Source organism: Schistocerca serialis, chromosome 8 (genome assembly GCF_023864345.2).
Source record: "Schistocerca serialis cubense isolate TAMUIC-IGC-003099 chromosome 8, iqSchSeri2.2, whole genome shotgun sequence".
Taxonomy (NCBI): domain Eukaryota; kingdom Metazoa; phylum Arthropoda; class Insecta; order Orthoptera; family Acrididae; genus Schistocerca; species Schistocerca serialis.
The window spans coordinates 441,930,574-441,951,808 of record NC_064645.1 but is presented as its reverse complement, the minus strand read 5'-3'; the positions used below and the strand labels follow the sequence as shown (position 1 = coordinate 441,951,808).

Genomic DNA, 21,235 nt, shown 5'->3' with positions numbered 1-21,235 from the left:
GATCAAGAATTATTTTGTCTTTTCTTGTTTACAGTACCATGATTATTATTTTATTTTCTGAGAATACCCATCCTACCTTTCAGCGTTTATTTTAGAGTAGTTCACATTTTGTTTTCCTATTTCAGTATGTTATTTGAATTTATTTTTCACTTTATTTTTCATTTCAAAACAATACAGTGTGCTTAAATCTTTCAAATCAGTTGGATTTGTATGTATGGTTGCTTCAGGTACTGAAGTCTGTGCTATTACAGGAGATAATAATTTTTAAAAAGGATGTTGAGTTCTGTTATTGACCATGGATAACACCAATAAACAGCTGGATGAATGTTTAGAAGGCACATAACTACTGCAGATTCCATTGTCAACAAACTGTGTGTTGAAAGAGTTACATGCAGCTCAGTGATGTGAATTATGTCCATAGAGCAACCAAGGCAGTTGCTTGGACTAATTTGTGCATAGTGAACATGCAAGCAGTGCAGTTTCATTGTATTAACAAAAGTAAAACACTTTGTGGATAATTGAAACAAGTTATTCACAGTTTGATAAGTTCTACAATAATGAAAATGTAACAAACTTCATATAAGTTTGTTCAACAGCATGTATGTTGTCTCAGGACTGTGATTTTCAACACCAGGGAGGGCAACCTAGGTCCTGAGAAAAGTCAACATCAGTCCGTAGATGGCATGGAAATGTATTTTTTTAAATAACTTGATATTACGTTGATTGATTGTTCTGTCAGTTCTTGGTTGAATATTTTATTGTTATGGATGAAAACACACACAACACTGGTGTAACATTGTATAATAGTTGTTATTTACTTCACAAACTGGTTTTTGGCTGTTACACCATCATTAGGTACAAAGATAAATATATGGTGCAGTGCATTTTTTGCAGGATCAAAGAGTATCTTCATTTCCAAAGATAAAAATTATTAATGTAATTTTTAGGAATAAAAGAAGGGGAATTATTTTAGTGAAAATGCAATTATTTAATTAAGGTAAAATATGTGACACATTAAGTAATGAACTATATAACAAATTACAACTTTGTTCTTAGAAGAAAATAAACTGATCAATAAACTTTGGTGATATGTTCCAGGGGAGTGGCTGAACAAAATAATCTTGACTTTAACAGGTCCTAAATGTCAAACAGATGAGAAATACTAGAGAGATTAAGCAGCTAAGTGAAGCACCTGTGATTATTCAATATAAAATTTGTTAACAGAACAGGAGAGTAACTGCAGTAAAGGAGAAAATGGGACATGTGTGTAACAGGGGTAATGTACAATATGACATGGCTAGGATTATGAGTAGTATCTGCAGTTAGGAATGGCGAGTAAGGGAACTGTGTCTGGTCATTCAGTACTAAGCTTGGCCAGTTAGTCATATGTGTATTAATTTCCATTATTGCAAGGTAATTCATCTTCGTTTACGGATGTGATGTAATAATCCATTAGTGAAGACAATTTCCAAATTGAATTAAATACAGTCAGACAAATAGTATCAAACAATGGCTACCCTGCAACATTGGAACAGCAGATGTGCTCTTTTATCCTGTTCTTGAACCACCACCTCAAGAGTGCGATAAATGGTACGCAATTCCATATAATGGAAAAGTCTCACTGGATGTAGCCAGAAAGCTTAAATCCAGTAACTTTAAAACATCAGTTTATGTGTGCAACGCTGTTCGATACTTTTTGCCCAATGGTAAAAACAGCACTTCATCTTTGGAAAAGAATGGATTATACAAAATCACTTGTAATTGTGACAAATTCTTTATACATCTGTCTCACAGGGCAATATGCACCCACTTGAAGGAACACCATAGAAGATGGAAACTTAGGGAAGGAGACTCTACTTTTTGTAGACCACCTGTTTAAAGAAGGCACAGTTATAAGATGCAACATGAAGTGTCACATGCACAAAGGAAGGAAGATGAACTACCTTGAAATAATGGAAATTGGTAAACATATGTCTGTCAGGCCAAGCTTAGCACTGAATGACCAGACACAGTTCCCGTACATGCCACTTCTAAGTGCAGGTGCTGCTCATAATCCATCCATGGCATGTTGGAAATTACCCCTGTTACATGGCCCATTTTCTTCTTTACTGCAGTTACTCTCTTGTCCTGTTAACAAATTTTATATTGAATAATTGCAGGTGCTTCACGTAGCTGCTTAATCTCACTAGTATTTCTTATCTGTTTGTCATTTAGGACCTGTTAAAGTCAAGAGCAGTATTGAGCAGTATTCTAGTGCTGGTCACATGAATGATTTGTAAGCAATCTTCTTCATAGATTGATTGCACTTCCTCAGCATTCTACCAATAAACAGAATTCTACCACTTCCTTTACCCATGACTGAACCTATGTGATCATTCCATTTCACAGATATTTGTGTGGGTTGGCTGATTCCTGATTCCAACAGTGACTCATTGGTATTATAGTCATAGGAATTACATGTTTTTTGTTTTTGTGAAGCGCACAATGTTACATTTCTGAATATTTAAAGCAAGTTATCAATCTCTGCACCACTTTGAAATTTTATAAAGATCCGACTGAATATTTATGCAGTTTCTTTCAGATAGTACTTCATTACAGGTAACTGCAAAATCTGCAAAAAGCCTGATTTTACTATTAATATTGTCTGCAAGGTCATCAATACACAACATGAACAGCAAGGGTCCCAGCACACTTTCCTGGAAAACACCCGAAGTTACTTCTACATCTGACACTGACTCTCCATCCAAGATAACATGTCGTGTTTCCCTATCAAAAAGTCCTCATTCAGTCACAAATTTCACATTATAGCCCACATGATTGTACTTTTGACAATAGCTGTAGGTGTGGGGCTGAGTCAAATGGTTTTTGAAAATCAAGAAATATTGCATCTACCTGACTGCCTTGATCCAAAGCTTTCAGTATGTTTTGTGAGAAAAGTACGAGTTGGGTTTCAGATGATCGATGTGTTAGAAATCCATGCTGGTTGGCATTGAGAAGGTCATTCTGTTTGAGATACATCATTGTGTTTGAGCTCAGAATATGTTCCAAGATTCTACAACAAACCAATGTCAGGGATATTGGACGGTATTTTGTGGGTCACTCCTGCTACCCTCCTTATAGACAGGTGCCACCTGTGCCTTTTTCCAAGGGATCTACGACAGATTACAGTTGGAAGAGGGGCTAACTCAGCCACAAATTCTGTATAGAATCTGACATCCATCGGGGCCTGGAGCATTGTTCTATTTTAAAGATTTCAGCTGTTTCTCAGCACCACTGACACTCATCTTTTCAGTGGTACGAGGATTAAATTGGGGCAATTCTCCTGTGTTTTCCTTTGTAAAGGAACATTAGGAAATGGAGTTAAGCATTTCAGCTTTTGCTTTGTTACTATCTGTTTCAGTTCCTGTCTCATTCACTGGGAACTGGACACTAACTTTGGTGGCAGTAATAGCCTTTACATATGACAAGAATTTCTTTGGGTTCTGTGAAAGATCACTTGACAGTATTCTGTTACAGTAGTCATTGAAAGCATCATGCACTGCTCTCTTGACAGCCAAATGTGTTTCATTCAGCATCTCTCTATCTATAGCCCTACACTTTGTTTTACAGTTATTAAGCAGTAATCTCTGTTTCTTTAGAAGTTTCCTTACACAGGGTGTATACGAACCATGACAACTGGGAGATCCAGGAAAAACCCAGGAATTTTTTCATCCACGTGAAAACTTGAAAGAACCCAGGAATTTTTCATTGTTTTAGTTTTCAGTTAAATTTTTGTAAATTTGACTGATAAGAACCAATATTCTAACAAAGGATATTAGTGTATGCTGCTACTGCAGAATAATACGGCAGCAATAAAACATGAACGTGAGGAAAAAAAATAAAAACTTTAGTTGCAAAGGAATGTTCAGCATTTTATAATTATTAGCAAAATCCAGACAGCCAGAGTGCAAATAAATGACTAATAGGAATAACAGATGAGAAAGATTACATATTATCTTCCTGGTGTATCCAAGAAAAAGAAATTTTGACATAAAGTTTTTGGGCAGACCACTATACTAGTAAGGGCCAGTTGTACAGTCCCCAGCTAGCAGCCGCTAAAGTTCTATTCTGGGAGAAGTGTGGAAAACATGTTGTACGAACACATAATAATGCCTAACCGGTGAATAGACATAGGATAACTAAAACGGTGATTGTGGCAGGGTTAAAGAAGTTAACTGGAGAATAAGTTTTGACACTTTCAGGAATAGTTACAGAATTAGTGATGACAAGGTTGTTAGAATGAGGAAGGAGAAGAAACAGGGACATCACACAAATTAAGGAAGAATATGATAAAAATTTCGTGCGACTACTTTTATATCTCCGGCTTCAGAAGCTAGAGCATATGAATGAAATGTGAAACTGTTTTCTGACATAAAACATTTTGCTTGTAGTAGGCCTAATAGGCATTTGATGTTGGTACTTTGTGAATTATATTCTGTCGTGTTGTAAAAATGACCATTTGTGCCAAAACAGTCTCATTGATTTGATGTGTGTTACACTTGCTGCAATGTTAGGCAGGCCTATTTCGTTTTATCTAGCAGACAGTGACAAAATACACATAATCAGATTGAGAAACCACACCAGTCTTGGGTACTATTTGTATTAATAGCTTTTTCAGTATTAGACAATGGCATTTTGTTCTTTCATGTAGCAAAATGTTTGACGAACTTTGATGAGTTAGTAGATTCTTTCCCAGAAAGGAAAGTACACCATGTAAAGCTGTGGCAAGATTAAAGAGAAAAAATGCTAGGACTTAAGGGTTGAAGAAATGTGTACTGTCTTGCTTGTCTATTGTTTTTACTGGTTTTATGTATCCTATATTTAATTTTATGTCACACAGAACAGAAAGTTATTAGATAATAGGCAATAAACAGTGCAAATTTTCTGAAGAGTTCTTGTTCTCCCTGTTACAAATAATCCCAATCCAGTATTAATTGCAAGTTTTTTTTTAAGAGGAGCAGGATTTCAAACCGGCCAACTGGGAGCAGGAGAGGCACCACAGGACATTTTAATTTCCACTGACCTGAATATAGTTTGATGTCACCCATTACAAAATATTACACGTTTGAATTCCACGGAGCAAAATACAGTGACATGCGATAGAAGAATGCTGTGTGAAGAGGCGTGGCACTGCACTTTGGCACACTTACGACCAAATAACATTCTTACTTTTCCTCGGACCCATATGTTTTATGTCTCAGGCTCTTCAGAAAGATATGTGCAACAAAATGAACATATTTTTGGAAAGCCAATTTCTAAAATTTTTGGCATCCCACCTCAAACGCTTGAGGGGGGGGGGGGGGGGGGCACTATCTTGTATTGCCCGGGTTTGGAAATATCATAGATGCGGGGCTGATCCACAGACCAGTCTGAGTTGTAATGGGGAGGTGGGTAGTCTCCACATGTCCTGTGCTTACATTTAGTGATTTTGCTGTTTCCTCTTCATTTATTGCTCTCACGTCAAGTGAAAACAAAATGGATTTCTGTGGCTGGGAGCTATCAAGTGAATTAAAATACATTCACATAATTATGGAAGGCTAAAATATGTTATTAGTTTCAGATTTTATTTTATTTCCACCTTTCTGATGGTCAAGCTTTAATCGCCTTGCAGAACAATGAAGTTATTTTTGTCAGTTTGCTAAAGAAATTAGGCTTTTATTAATCCTTTCCTCTGAGGCAGTCAATTTATTTGAAACGAAGTGTTTGAATCCCACACTATTGGCTAGTTTGAACTGTTCGCTGCATTTCAAGTGCACATTTTCGTCTTCAAGCACGTATGGCATTATGCCATAATAAAGAACCAAACATGAGATAATATGGTACTGGTACTCCAAGAAAATTTATGTCCCAATCTGGACACACGAATGTGCACCTTAAGCTGAATTATGCATTTTGGTATCGTTCACGAAATTCCCATGCACTTGGAGTATCGTCTTAATGTCTTGTTTCTTTTGTGACATAATGTAAGATCTCTTAATGTTTTACAGGTACGAATATACGGGCTTCCTGCGTCATCGTAGCTGCGCAAACGAGATGATGCCTTTTATCTGATGCCCTCTGGAAACTGCCGAAACAAACCTATTTCTAACAGGTTGCGGGAAAATATTGCGAATGGTTGTTTGAAAAACATTGCTTCCAAAGAAAATTTCCTTTTATGCAAGATGAACTATGTGCGATAATGTATGATGAATTTCTTAAATCACAGAGTGTTTGACTCTCATTTAAAAATCAACTCTTTGAGGACAATCATTTAGAATAATTTCGAGCCCAGAAGATCAGACATTTATGTCGTTAAAAATTTTACTGGCACAATTGTGTGATGTATCTTAAAGTGTAACACACACAAAAAAGATCAACATTATATGTGAAAGCTTAGCTTCTCTTGCAGCTTATTAATCTTTGAGACCAATATTATAAGTGAAAGCTTTTCTTTTCTTGTAGCAACACTGTGTATATTAATTTAAACCACTAACTTTTCCTATTTATGTCTTCAGGCTATTTAACAGTGGTGTTGCTATTGGCTGACTACATCATGTGTCCTATGCTCTGAATATCCTTTGTCATATGCTCTGAATGTCCACCGTCATTGGCTGGCGAGATCATGTGACATGAGCTATGACTGGCTTACAAAAGCACATCATAATCTCAATTTCAATGCTTTGGGAAGCAACATGTGGTGTTTGGTGGAATACGAAAATATGCAGTGTACATATTGCTGTGCATCAGATATCTTTCCATAACATGTTTTTTTCCCCCCTGAGTTTTGTTTCCTGAAGTGCCGGGAAATTCTATGCCGGTATATTAAACAATAACCATTCAAAAGATTGATAAGTTTTATAGTTCCAAGGAAAATTATACTGTCACTAAACACGGAAAAAGTGTATTTTCACCTGGGAGAAGGTGTATTTTATTTTAACCAGAAAATACGGGAATTTTATTTCCTCGTCCACATATAGACCCTGTTACAGTGACTGTACAACACGGAAGTTCCCTCCCATTATGAACTGTTCTACTGGATATATATCTGTCCAGTGCATGGTCAATTATTCTTTGAGCCAGAATTTCTGTAGATGCTCCTGACATGTGCTGAAAGTTTCAAGTTCCTCATTGAGATATGTTTGCTGAACTTCTGATTGTTTTAGTTGTCCTTTGTACTTTGGTAATAAGCAAATTAAACATCAGGAATTTGGATTTTTATTTGCTATACACACAAGCTCTGGAATACTTACAGTGGGACACATAAAGATGGTGTAACATACAAGGAAAGTGCACACTGCAAAGATTTTTGTGATATCCAACCAAAAATGGAAATCACTAAAGAAAGTATTGACTTTTGGTTAAAAAATACATTCATCCTGATTTTCCATTTTTAGTACACCTCCTAAAGATGACTCAAATTTGTTATTATGTGTTTGGGAGTCTCATTCAAATGTCATGATACTTTAGACATTTGGCTTCTTTCTCTGTGTATGAAGCATCCCTTTGGTACTGGCTCCATTAATAAGTCAGCGTGCAGGTCCTTGAGTGGGACATGTCCTAGTACAAATGGAGTACAATAGAGTACAAATAGAGTACAATAGGCCCTTCATAGAGTGTGCTTCTACTCTTTGTTTTGGTGAACCCCATGTAACAGTGAATTCACCAAGCTTCAACAGCACACTAGTTGTGGATTTCCTGATTTCCACATCACCAGCTTAGTCTGGATCACTATAGATCTGAAATTGATTTTCCTGTTTTGAAGGAAAATACAAAGTTCATAGTGTCCTTAATATGATTCATGATCCTTTCCACAGTGTTCCAATGAATCTTCATTTGTTTCTTAAGATGCTGACTGGCACTGCAGACTGCAGAGGTAATGTCTGGCCATGGTCCTATCAGCAAATAATCAGACTACCCACAGATTTCCTGTGTGGTTTTTTTAGGTGTATAGCCACACGTATGATAACTGTGATGGTTTCCTGGTATTGCACAGGACTAATAGCCTCCATTTTGAAGTGGCACAGATTCTTCATGGTTTGTTCACCTCTTGATTTAGAAAAATAGAAATGTCAGCTAAGTTTTCTGCCTGTAAGCTCAAATCTGTAAACAATTTTATGGATCTGATGTCAGATTCTCTACATAGTTTGCTTGGCAAAATGTCAGTAATAACAAATTTCTTAGTAGTTCTAGAATTACATCCAGTCATGGAGGGTCATGTATATTTGTTAAAAGTGGCATTGATTATTGTAACATAAAACCCATTGAACTGTTAGCTGAAGAGAAAGTTTTTGAAGTATCCGCAGTTGAACTCTCTGCATTAAAATTAATAATCATCTGTGTATATAGGAGGCCTGATGGGAACTTAAATGATTTCTGTCATCAGCTAGAAGCAGCTTTAAATACTATAAAAAAACTTCAACAAAACAGTGATCATATGTGGATATTTTAATATTGATTTTCAAGAAATCTCAAAAGACCAGTAAAGCTTGATGACCCTACTGGAAACATATAACATAAAGCCACCATAGACTCTCCGACAAGAGTTACACCAACAACTAGCTCAACAATTGATCAGATATTAATAAACACAAATGTAAATCACAATTTCTGTGCCAGAAATCTTAATAATGGCTTCAGTGATCACTATGCACAGTTTATTGCTTTGCACATCCCAAGTGAAACAACTGAGAGAGAGGAACTTATAAAAGAAGCAAGGAAATTCACTAACATACAAATAAACCTTTTTGTACAGAGACCAAGTGAAGAAACTTGGTATGAAGTGTGTACTTGTGAAAATACTAACAAAAAGTTTGAAAAATTCATGGAAATCTTCATGTCATACTTTGAAGCTCCATTTCCATTAAAAAAAAAAAATGTCAACCTAACTTCAAAAAGAACTAATGGATTACAACAGGTATTAGAATCTCTTGTGCAGAGAAAAGAAGATTACACAATATAGCAAAGACACAGAACATGCCTCCTGAATTTCATTTGTACCTGAAGAATTACAAGAGGATCCTCAAAAATGTTCTAAGGAAAGCTAAAACAATGGCAAATGACAAATACATTGAAAATTCAAAAAACAAATCTAAAGCTATATGGGAAGTTATAAAAAAATCAAACAACAAGTGAAACTAAACAATATAAAAATATGAACTTATGTTATGAAGGACAAATGATTTCTTGCCCAACAGAAATTGCAGGGACCTTCAACAAATATTTTGCAAACATAAGTGAACAGTTGGTAAGTGGACTGGAAGAACACAACAAAATATCACCTCCATCATGCAATAGTGTGAGAAATGTGTCTACATCTTTGTTCCTTTCACCCACAAATACGAAAGAAATTTTATCAGTTATAAAAACCTTGAAAACAGGGTATTCATGTGGAATTGATGGAATACAAGATGCAATTATTAAAAAATACTGTCTTGCCTTAGCTGAACCCTTGACACACTTGTGCAACAGCTCACTGGCATTAGGAACCTTCCCTTCATGCTTAAAAACAGCAAAACTGAAACCACTGTTCAAAAAAGGAAATCCAGAATTTGTTTCAAATTATAGACCAATAACCCTACTGCCTGTATTTTCAAAAATTTTAGAAAAAGTCTTTTATAAGAGATTGTCTGATTTCCTAAATAAAAATAAAATTCTCTCTCCTTCACTGCATGGCTTCAGGAAAGGCTATTCAACTGAAAGTGCAATATTTGAATTTCTTAATGAAATGTATACTAAACTGAATGCAAGTGAGTTTGTGACAGGCATATGTCTTGATTTATCTAAAGCCTTTGACGTCATTTACCATAATGCCCTACTGCAGAAGCTTGATCAATTAGGGATTAGAGATATATCCAATGAGTGGCTCAAGACATACCTATATGGTCGCAAACAGGTGGTTGAAGCGCAATATACTGACCATAACAAAATTAGCTACTACTATTCGGGATATGAAAATGTGAAACATGGCGTCCCTCAAGGATCAGTATTAGGACCCATTCTGTTTCTCCTATATGTCAAGGATCTTATGTACAACAAGTACTGCCAAACTACCCTCCAATTTGCAGATGATACAAGCTTCCTTATTAGTGGTAAAACAGAAGAAAAACTTAAAAGACTCCGCTATCCAAACAATGAACTGTGTAGCACAGTGGTTCAGCTACAACAAGCTAATTATAAACAAAGAAAAGACAGTAGCACTGAACTTCTATAATGTAAAAGGAAGACACCACCCAAACATAGAAACAGAACTTAGAGACAGAGTTCTTGAAAGTGTTGACAGCACTAAATTTCTGGGACTCTGGCTCCAGAAAAACACAAAATGGGAGGTACATATTGAATATTTGCAAAGAAAACTAAGCAAAGCCTGTTACATGATACGGATCTTAAAAACTTATTGCAGCAAAGCCAGCCTGTTAAATGTATACTACTCCTATGTGCATTCTGTAATTAAATATGGCATAATCTTCTGGGGCAATACAACAACAAGTATTAAACTTTTCAGGATGCAAAAGAGAATACTAAGAATTATTGAAGGGGTAAAAAATACGAAATCATGCAGATCCATATTCAAAAAGCTGTCAGTTCTTCCTCTTCCTTGCATTTTTATCTACGAAACATCAGTTTTCATCAAACAATATATCGATAGACACCCAGATATCTTATTAAAAAATGAAGATATACATGCACACAATACAAGGCAAAAATCTGGCCTTCATATGAAACAGGTGAGAACATCATTGTGCCAAAAAGGCACACTACATACTGGGATAAAGATTTTCAATAATCTACCTAACCATATTAAATCAATAGGTAAACTCTGTAGTTTTAAGGCTGAAGTAAAGGCATATTTCATTGATCATTGCTTTTACAGTCTGACAGAATATATAACAGCCAAACAACAAAAATAAAGATGCATTATTAATATTCTACTTTGTATGTTTCCTGTAATGTTTGTTGAATGTATGAATCTTTGCTAAATTACTTCAGTATGTAGTCCTTAGGATTGCAATACAAACTGTATTTTATCTTGTAAATACCTAATCATGTCCAATATCCTTGTATATATTCTATACATACAGGATTTGAAGGACTAATAAATAAATAACCATAATTGACATGTACCGTCAATATGAATAGATTATTTGTGACCCCATGAACCACAGACCTTGCCGTTGGTAGGGAGGCTTGCGTGCCTCAGCGATACAGATAGCCGTACCGTAGGTGCAACCACAACGGAGGGGTATCTCTTGAGAGGCCAGACAAACGTAAGGTTCCTGAAGAGGGGCAGCAGCCTTTTCAGTAGTTGCAGGGGCCACAGTCTGGATGATTGACTGATCTGGCCTTGTAACACTAACCAAAATGGCCTTGCTGTGCTGGTACTGCAAACGGCTGAAAGCAAGGGGAAACTACAGCCGTAATTTTTCCTGAGGGCATGCAGCTTTACTGTATGGATAAATGATGATGGCGTCCTCTTGGGTAAAATATTCCAGAGGTAAAATAGTCTCCCATTCAGATCTCCGGGCGGGGACTACTCAATAGGACGTTGTTATCAGGAGAAAGAAAACTGGCGTTCTACGGATCGGAGCGTGGAATGTCAGATCCCTTAATTGGGCAGGTGTATTAGAAAATTTAAAAAGGGAAATGGATAGGTTAAAGTTAGATCTCGTGGGAATTAGTGAAGTTCGGTGGCAGGAGGAACAAGACTTTTGGTCAGGTGAATACAGGGTTATAAATACAAAATCAAATAGGGGAAATGCAGGAGTAGGTTTAATAATGAATAAAAAAATAGGAGTTTGGGTAAGCTACTACAAACAACATAGTGAACGCGTTATTGTGGCCAAGATAGACACGAAGCCCATGCCTACTACTGTAGTACAAGTTTATATGCCAACTAGCTCTGCAGATGATGAAGAAATTGATGAAATGTATGATGATATAAAAGAAATTATTCAGGTAGTGAAGGGAGATGAAAATTTAATAGTCATGGGTGGCTGGATCAGGAAAAGGAAGAGAAGGAAACGTAGTAGGTGAATATGGATTGGGGCTAAGAAATGAAAGAGGAAGCCGCCTGGTAGAATTTTGTACAGAGCACAACTTAATCATTGCTAACACTTGGTTCAAGAATCACGAAAGAAGGTTGTATACATGGAAGAAGCCAGGAGATACTGACAGATTTCACATAGATTATATAATGGTAAGACAGAGATTTAGGAACCAGGTTTTAAATTGTAAGACATTTCCAGGGGCAGATGTGGACTCTGACCACAATCTGTTGGTTATGAACTGTAGATTAAAACTGAAGAAACTGCAAAAAGGTGGGAATTTAAGGAGATGGGACCTGGATGAACTGACTAAACCAGAGGTTGTACAGAGTTTCAGGGAGAGCATAAGGGAACAATTAGCAAGAATGGGGGAAAGAAATACAGTAGAAGAAGAATGGGTAGCTCTGAGGGATGAAATAGTGAATGCAGCAGAGGATCAAGTAGGTAAAAAGACAAGGGCTAGTAGAAATCCTTGGGTGACAGAAGAAATACTGAATTTAATTGATGAAAGGAGAAAATATAAAAATGCAGTAAATGAAGCAGGCAAAAAGGAATACAAACGTCTCAAAAATGAGATTGACAGGAAGTGCAAAATGGCTAAGCAGGGATGGCTAGAGGACAAATGTAAGGATGTAGAGGCTTATCTCACTAGGGGTAAGATAGATACTGCCTACAGGAAAATTAAAGAGACCTTTGGAGAAAAGAGAACCTCTTGTGTGAATATCAAGAGCTCAGATGGAAACCCAGTTCTAAGCAAAGGAGGGAAAGCAGAAAGGTGGAAGGAGTATATAGAGGGACTATACAAGGGCGATGTTCTTGAGGGCAATGTTATAGAAAGGGAAGAGGATGTAGTTGAAGATGAAATGGGAGATACGATACTGCGTGAAGAGTTTGATAGAGCACTGAAAGACCTAAGTCGAAACAAGGCCCCGGGAGTAGACAACATCCCATTAGAACTACTGACAGCCTTGGGAGAGCCAGTCCTGAGAAAACTCTACCATCTGGTGAGCAAAATGTATGAGACAGGCGAAATACCTTCAGACTGGAATACTCTCTTTCAAATTCTGAAGGTGGCAGGGATAAAATACAGGGAGAGAAAGGCTATTTACAATTTGTACAGAAACCAGATGGCAGTTATAAGAGTTGAGGGACATGAAAGGGAAGCAGTGGTTGGGAAGGGAGTGAGACAGGGTTGTAGCCTCTCCCCAATGTTATTCAATCTGTATATTGAGCAAGCAGTAAAGGAAACAAAAGAAAAATTCGGTATAGGTATTAAAATCCATGGAGAAGAAATAAAAACTTTGAGGTTTGCCGATGACATTGTGATTCTGTCAGAGACAGCAAAGGACTTGGAAGAGCAGGTGAAGGAATTGACAGTGTCTTGAAAGGAGGGTATAAGATGAACATCAACAAAAGCAAATCGAGGATAATGGAGTGTAGTCGAATTAAGTCGGGTGATCTGAGGGAATTAGATTAGGAAATGAGACACTTAAAGTAGTAAAGGAGTTTTGCTATTTGGGGAGCAAAATAACTGATGATGGTCGAAGTAGAGAGGATATAAAATGTAGACTGGCAATGGCAAGGAAAGCGTTTCTGAAGAAGAGAAATTTGTTAACATCGAGTATAGATTTAAGTCTCAGGAAGTCATTTCTGAAAGTATTTGTACGGAGTGTGGCCATGTATGGAAGTGAAACATAAGAAGAGAATAGAAGCTTTCGAAATGTGGTGCTACAGAAGAATGCTGAAGATTAGACGGGTGGATCACATAACTAATGAGGAGGTATTGAACAGGGTTGGGGAGAGGAGGAGTTTGTGGCACAGCTTGACTAGAAGAAGGGATTGGTTGGTCGGACATGTTCTGAGGCATCGAGGTATCACCAATTTAGTATTGGAGGGCAGCGTGGAGGGTAAAAACTGTAGAGGGAGACCAAGAGATGAATACACTAAGCAGATTCAGAAAGATGTACGCTGCAGTAGGTACTGGGAGATGAAGAAGCTTGCACAGGATAGAGTAGCATGGAGAGCTGCATCAATCCAGTCTCAAGACTGAAGACAACAACAACAACAACAACATTTGTGACCTGGTTGGTGAATACATATGGATCTCCATTTGTTGGGTGGTTTACAAACTTGCATAAAACTGTTGTGAAAAGTTGCTTACAATATCTTGAAGCTTGTTTTAGGCCATTCGAACTTTAATCCACATGTTAACTTTAAGCCACATGTTAAGTCCCATCTTCAAGTCCTTGTGGTTAATTTATATGAGTGGTTTCAGCTAAATTTCCTTAAAGAAAAGCACTGAATAATACTATAAGAGGTAATCAAAAATTTTAAAAGTTTCCTTGAAGTCTGTAAATTCCTAGTGCACATCCTCATCTATCTGGAACAGATACTCGTCTGCATTGAGCTTCTTCTTTTTTCTTGTAGACAGAGTAAACGTCTTGTCTGGCACCAAAGTCCTATAAGGAAGCTTAGCAAGAAGTCCTGTACTCTCTGCTATACTCCATGTCTTCCAAGCCAAGATGTTAGAGTCGGGAAAAGCTTCATGGCCACCATAGCCTAAAGTAGGCAATGGTAATTGTAAAATAAATACACTGGAGAACTTGGTGCACCATTCCACAGTGGTGGTTTTTGACAGACATGCTGCACCATACACATACTTCACTCTCTGATTGATATCTACCAGGGTTTGTCCTCTGGTAGCCAAGAAAAGAGTAACAACACATTGGTCCTCTTTGGACACATTTGGTAATAACATTACCAAGTTCATGTTTCTGCATTTACCACATGCACATCAGAAAGGTGTGAATGCCGTACTAATCCCTTGCCTTCATGTCAATGCTTTTACGTCCACATTGAAGTCATGATGTGCTTCATATATGCTGCAGCAATGCCCTCAAACAGAAACTTTTTGATGGGCCCTTATATGTGAACTGAATCAGATCTACATCTACGTATACATCTACATGGTTACTCTGCAATTCACACTTAAGTGCCTGGCAGAGGGTTCATCAAACCATTTTCATACTACTTCTCTACCATTCCACTCTTGAATGGCATGTGGGAAAAAGGAACACTTAAATCTTTCAGTCCGAGCTCTGATTTCTCTTATTTTATTATGATGATCATTTCTCCCTATGTAGGTGGGTGTCAACAAAATATTTTCACATTCGGAAGAGAAAGTTGTTGATTGAAATTTCATAAATAGAGCTCACCGCAAAAAAAAAAAAAAAAAACTGCCTTTGTTTCAGTGACTGCCACCCAACTTGCGTATCATGTTAGTGACCCTCTCACCCCTATTGCGCAATAACACGAAACGAGCTGCCCTTCTTTGCACTTTTTTGATGTCCTCCGTCAGTCCTACCTGGTCACGCAGCAAGACTCCAGCAGAGGACAGACAAGTGTAATGTAGGCTGTCTGTTTAGTGGGTTTGTCGAATCTTCTAAGTGTTATACCAACAAAACACAGTCTTTGTTTCGCCTTCCCCGCAATATTATCTATGTGGTCTTTCTAATTTAAGTTGCTCGTGATTGTAATTCCTAGGTATTTAGTCGAATTGACAGCCCTAAGATTTGTGTGATTTATCATATACCCAAAATTTCTCAGATTTCTTTTAGTACCCACGTGGATGACCTCGCACTTTTGTTTGTTTAGTGCCAATTGCCACTTTCGCAACTTACAGACATTCTCTCTAGATTATTTTGTAATTGGAACTGATCGTCTGATGATTTTACTAGAGAGTGAATTACAGCGTCATCTGCAAACAATCTAAGGGGGCAGCTCAGATTATCACCTAGATCATTTCTGTAAATCAGGAACAGCAGAGGGCCTATGACACTACCTTGCGGAACGCCAGATATCACTTCTGTTCTACTCGGTGATTTACTGTCTATCACTACGAACTGTGACCTCCCCAATATTTGAATATACTGTGTGTTGTAACTCACCAAGTGCCGAGTAACAAGAGACAACTCCAATGTGGCAGGCTGGCAATGGCCAGCAGATGGCCAGCTTGTGCCCCAATGTAGAGCTATACGTATCAGCCTTTCCAGTCTTTAGGAACAGACCTTTCATCAAGTGAGCAGTTGTATATGATTGCTAAGAAAGGTGCTACTGTGTCTCCATACTCTGAAAAGAACCTGATTGGTATACCATCTGGACTGGAAGAATTGCCTTTCTTAAGTGATTTGAGTTGTTTCGCAACCCCTAACATATCTACTTTTATGCCATTCATGCTAACAGTTGTTCTGGTTTCGAATTCTGGAATATTTACTTCGTCTTCTTTTGTGAAGGAATTATGGAAAACTGCATTTAGTAACTCCGCTTTAGTGGCACCGTCATGGTAACATTTCCATCACTATCGCGCAGTGACGGTATTGACTGTTTTTTTTGCCACTGGTGTATTTTACATGCGACCAGAATCTCTTTGGGTTTTCTACTATATTTTGATACAATGTTTCATTGTAGAAACTATTAAAAGCATCTCCCAATGATGTCCGCACTAAATTTCAATCTTCTGTGAAACTTAACCAGTCTTGGGTATTTTGTGTTCTTCTGAATTTGGCATGCTTTTTTTGTTTCTTCTGCAACAGTGTTCTGACGTTTTTTGTGTGCCATGATGGATCAGTCCCGTGTCTTATTAACTTATGCAGTATGGATCTATCTATTGCTGTCGATACTGTATCTTTGAATTTGAGCCATATCTGGTCTACACTTACATAATTAGCTTGGAAGGAATGGAGACTCTCTCTTAGGAAGGTATCAAACAAATTTTTATCTGCTGTTTTAAATAGATATATTTTATGTTTATTTTTAGTGGTTTTGGTTAATATGGTTTTGAGCCTCTCTACGATGACCTTGTGTTCACTAATCCCTGAATCCGTCCTGACGCTCTCTATAAGATCACGATTATTTGTGGCTAAGAGGTCAAGTGTGTTTTCGCAACCATTTACAATTCGTGTGGGCTCATGAACTAATTGTTCAAAGTAATTCTCAGACAAAGCATTTAGTACAATTTCAGAAGATGTTTTCTGTCTACCACTAGCTTTGAACATGTATTTTCGCCAACAAATCGAGGGTAGATTGAAGTCTCCACCAATTACAACCGTATGAGTGGGGTACTTATTTGTAATGAGATTCAAGTTTTCTTTGAACCGTTCAGCTATTATATCATCTGAGTAGGGAGGTCGGTAGAAGGAGACAATTATTATTTTGGTACGGCTGTTGAGTATAACCTCTACCCACAGTAATTCGCAGGAACTATCTATTTCAACTTCACTACAAGATGAACTGCTACCAACAGACACAATCGCACCACCACCTATCTTATTTAATCTATCCTTTCTGAACACAGGTTGCGTCTCTGTAAAAATTTCGGCAGAATTTATCTCAGGCTTTAGCCAGCTTTCTGTTCCTATAATCATTTCAGCTTCAATGCTTTCTATCAGCGCTTGAAGCTCTGGTACTTTTCCAACGCAACTATGACAATTTACAACTACAATACTGACTGTTGCTTGGCCGATTCTTGTCGTTTCTTTGCCCTGTACCCTTTGAGACTGGAGCCCTTTTTGATCTTTTTCCCGAGACTGTCTAACCTAAAAAACCACCCATTCCATGCCACACAGCCCCTTCTACCCATGTAGCCACCTCCTGTGTGTAGTGGCCAACTGACCCATTTATCAGAACCGAAACCACACCACCCTGTGGAGCAAGTCAAGGAATCTGCAGCCTACATGGTCGCAGAACTGTCTGAGCCTCTGATTCAGACCCTCCACTCGGCTCTGTACCAAAGGTGTACAGTCGGTCCTGTCGATGATGCTGCAGATGGTGAGCTCTGCATTCATCTTGCTAGCAAGACTGGCAGTCTTCACCAACTCAGACAGCTGCCGGAAACCAGAGAGAATCTCTTCCGATCCATAGCGACACACGCCATTAGTGCCGACATAAGCCACCACCTGCAGTTGGCTGCACCCTGTTCCCTTTGTGGCATCCGGAAAGATGCTTTCCACATCTTGGATGACTCCCCCCGGTATGCACATGGAGTGCACATTGGCTTTCTTCCTGTCCTTAGCTGCCACATCCCTAGGGGGCTCCATCACCCGCCTAACATTGGAGTTCCAAATGACAAGCAATCCCACCCTCTGCGCTTGTCTGGACCTCTAAGGAAGACCTGCCACTGCCGCAACAGGTGAGGCTGCCCTTGCTGGTTCAGAAGTACTTTCAGCAGTGGGCAGTGCCTCAAACCTGTTACAGAGGCGTAAGGGTACAGCCTTGCAGCCAGCACCAACTTTCGCCTTCCACCCAGAGGTTTGCGACCCCGCCACAGTTCACCAATCACCATCAGGCAAGTGTCCATCGGCAGGGACGTCCAAATCTGAGGGCGCAGTGGCATCAGATGCTGTAGGTTCCAGAGGCGCCAAAGCGCTCGCCTTGCGTGTCCCATTGTCACCGCGGCCCAGGGCAACAGCTTGGAGTCTGTTGACCACAGCTTCCAGCTGTTTACTGGTGGCCAGTTCCCCCTGAATCCGTACACAACAGGTGCAGTCCCTATCCATCCCTAACAATTTTTTTTTTCCCCCTGTCTTTTATCTCACAAGCCGTTCAAAACAAAACAGATGACTGACGACTACGCGAATTTACACTATACAGGTACTAAAATGCAATACTTCAACTCTCAAATACTATAATACGCCCAAAATTTGTGAATTAAACTGTGCAAGAACCCAAAAACACGCAAAGAAATTAAAAATTAAACTATAAAGCAAATAATGAGCTAAGAGTGCGACTTGCTGCTGGCATCTGCTTATCCAACGGCGGCAGGGAGCTCACTGGCTGTGACCAACCGACACTGACCATTCAAAACAAAAACAGATGACTGACAACTAAGCGAATTTACACTATTCAGGTACTAAAACGCAATGCTACAACTCACAAATACTATAATACGTCCGAAATTTGTGAATTAAACTATCTATTCACTGGGCTGTATGTTTCATTATAATCTATACTTGAAACTTGCTTGAAACATCTAGCTACAAGTCTTGCCTTCTAATGTGGAGTGTTATCATTACTGGCATTCTTGATTTTGCACACCCATCAATTATCAGTGATCTGTTATAGTGCATGATGATCAACCAAAGTCTATGCTTGGTTATCTTGAAAAGCAATAATATTGTCATTAATAAGATTTTTCATTTTTCTGTTTCATGTGTAACTGCTCTTTGGTTCGACAGTATTTAAAACAGACATGTGATTTTCGCATCTTTCTAGAAGTCAGTGATATCTTAACTCCGTGTATCGGACAGACAAATTGAGAGGGCACTCCAACCAGCCACCATACCACAGGTTCCTGAAGAAGACCAAGATGGAACAAAGAAGGTGGCATATCTGCCCTATGCTGGCTCTATTTCTGCCAGAATCAGTAGGATCCTCCGTGAACACAATATCAAGTGTGTTTACTGTCCATCCAACAAGATTGGGGGACTGCTGGGGAGTGTCAAAGACGACCTGGGGTTACGAAAACCAGGGATTTACAATATACCTTGTCAATGTGGCAGGTCCTACATTGGCCAGACGACAAGAACTGTGGAGATCAGGTGCAAAGAACATCAGAGGCACACTAGATTAAGACAGGTGACTAAGTCAGCCATTGCTGAACACTGTCTAGAACTAGATCATGCCATGAAGTATGAGGATACCAGGATTCTAGCACAAACACCCAGATTTTGGGACAGTGTTATAAGAGAATCGATAGAAATTAAAATGGCTGACGATCTTATGAACCATGACACAGGGTACCAGCTAAGCAGAGCCTGGGATCCGGCTCTGGAATTGTTAAAGGAGCAACGGGGCCAGCTGCAACACTGCACAAACAGAAGAACCAGAGACATGGAGATGGAAAACGAGCCCCTGACGGACTGCCAGGAGCACCAGACCGAAGATGGAACACCCAGAAGTGGGACTGGTGGGCGCAGACCGCAGAGGGAACATCCAGAGCCGCAGTGGACGAAAACGGAGCGGCAACGCTCCAACAGGTCGTAGTGAGCGGGCGCGGACCGCAGGGGGAACGCTTGGTACCCCAGACCGTAGATGAAACCCCCAGGAGCGGGGTTGGTGGGCGCGGACCGCAGAGGGAACACCTAGAACCGCAGCAGACGGAAAACGGAGCAGCAACGCTCCAGCAGGTTGCAGGGAATGGGCGTGGACCACAGAGGAAGCGCCTGCAGCCGTTGGTGGAGGGGGAAGGCCATAGGCATAAATACTGGACCAGGTCCACTCGAGGCGCAGTCTCAGGTCGCACCTGATAAAGGTTACGAGCTACGTGACCAAAATATCGTGCAAGTACAACGCTGATATCCGGCAGAACACCCGACAACCCAAGATGTCATTAGATCGCCGGGAAAGCCTGAAGAGTTACAGTTCAGAAATTGTTTGCATCAGGAACAATAGGAGGATATATGTCAGGCAGAGACTGTGATTCAGATATTCATTTTAGTCTTGATCTTATTTCTCAAACACTTTGCAGCTCACTTCTCCCAAAGATAGACTAAAATCAGACCAGTCCTAGATGGAAGAAAAGAGTGGTTAACAAAAGTCTTTAAAATATCGTGTGTCAAAAAGGGATCCAGAGAGCTTGTACAAACCTGTCAGTGAAATTGCAACACAAGAAATACTGTAAAATCAGAACATGTGTAATCAGGAAGCGAAATTCATGCATTATGCACAGAAAATTAGTAGGTCAAAGAGATGGGAGATGGAACATCATCAAAAGTGAGACTAATACGAACCCAAAATCAGAACAAGCAGAGATACCACAGTTCTCTAGTACAGACTAGAATAATCAAAACATTACAGCCTCTGAATTCAATGAATTTTTAAAACTGCAGCTGAAAAAATAGGGAACCATAATAACCACTCTTCCACAGAAGCCTTAGAGCTGCTTAATCACATATAAACTGCACCAAATGAAATACTTCATTTCAAAAACACAACTCCTAAAAAAATTCTAAGAATCATAAAATTACTTTAAAGCACTCAATCCTCTGGTTATGATGGTGTATCAAGCAGGCTTTAAAAATCATTTACATACATATCAGAAATATATTGTGGAACTTGTCTAATTGATCAATGAAAATTGGAATATCTATGGTTTGACTAAAACATGCAATAGTGATGCC

The 21,235-nt window shown here is 38.9% G+C and overlaps 1 protein-coding gene across 1 annotated transcript in view; it reads left to right on the top strand.

Annotated features, from left to right (window-relative positions):
* Nucleotides 1-21,235, top strand: part of LOC126417176 (intraflagellar transport protein 56) — a 186,053-nt gene that overhangs the window by 33,540 nt on the left and 131,278 nt on the right. The gene's annotated exons all lie outside the window — the stretch shown is intronic.